Here is a 797-nt window from a genome sequence, read left to right on the forward strand (position 1 = left end):
ACTCTCTTTAGAGCACCTGAACGAACTCTTCAAGGAAGAAGAACTCATGGCAGCCGAAAACAACAACAATGCCAACAATGCAAGGAAGGTGCTTGGTGACTTTACTGCACCTACTCCCGATTTCTATGGGAGAAGCATCTCTATCCCTGCCATTGGAGCAAACAACTTTGAGCTTAAGCCTCAATTAGTTTCTCTAATGCAACAGAATTGCAAGTTCCATGGACTTCCACTGGAAGATCCTCATCAGTTTTTAGCTGAGTTCTTGCAAATCTGTGACACTGTTAAGACTAATGGGGTTGACCCTGAGGTCTACAGACTGATGCTATTCCCTTTTGCTGTAAGAGACAGAGCTAGAACATGGTTGGATTCTCAACCTAAAGAAAGCCTGGACTCTTGGGAAAAGCTAGTCAATGCCTTCTTGGCAAAGTTCTTTCCACCTCAAAAATTGAGTAAGCTTAGAGTGGAAGTCCAAACCTTCAGACAGAAGGAAGGAGAATCCCTCTATGAAGCTTGGGAAAGATACAAACAATTGATCAGAAAGTGTCCCACTGATATGCTTTCTGAATGGAGCATCATAGGTATTTTCTATGATGGTCTCTCTGAACTGTCCAAGATGTCTTTGGATAGCTCTTCTGGAGGATCTCTTCATCTGAAGAAGACGCCTGCAGAAGCTCAAGAACTGATTGAAATGGTTGCAAATAACCAATTCATGTATACTTCTGAAAGAAATCCTGTGAGCAATGGGACTAGTCAGAAGAAAGGAGTTCTTGAGATTGACACTCTGAATGCCATTTTGG

General features: G+C 42.4%; 1 non-coding gene across 1 annotated transcript; it reads right to left on the reverse strand.

Moving 5' to 3' along the window:
• Positions 1-451: 451 nt before the first annotated feature.
• LOC112804565 (small nucleolar RNA R71) lies at positions 452-559 on the reverse strand. Its single transcript, XR_003203175.1, has one exon. It is a non-coding gene; the product is annotated as a small nucleolar RNA R71 (small nucleolar RNA).
• Positions 560-797: the final 238 nt, after the last annotated feature.

The sequence above is a fragment of the Arachis hypogaea genome, chromosome 5 (genome assembly GCF_003086295.3).
Source record: "Arachis hypogaea cultivar Tifrunner chromosome 5, arahy.Tifrunner.gnm2.J5K5, whole genome shotgun sequence".
Classification (NCBI taxonomy): domain Eukaryota; kingdom Viridiplantae; phylum Streptophyta; class Magnoliopsida; order Fabales; family Fabaceae; genus Arachis; species Arachis hypogaea.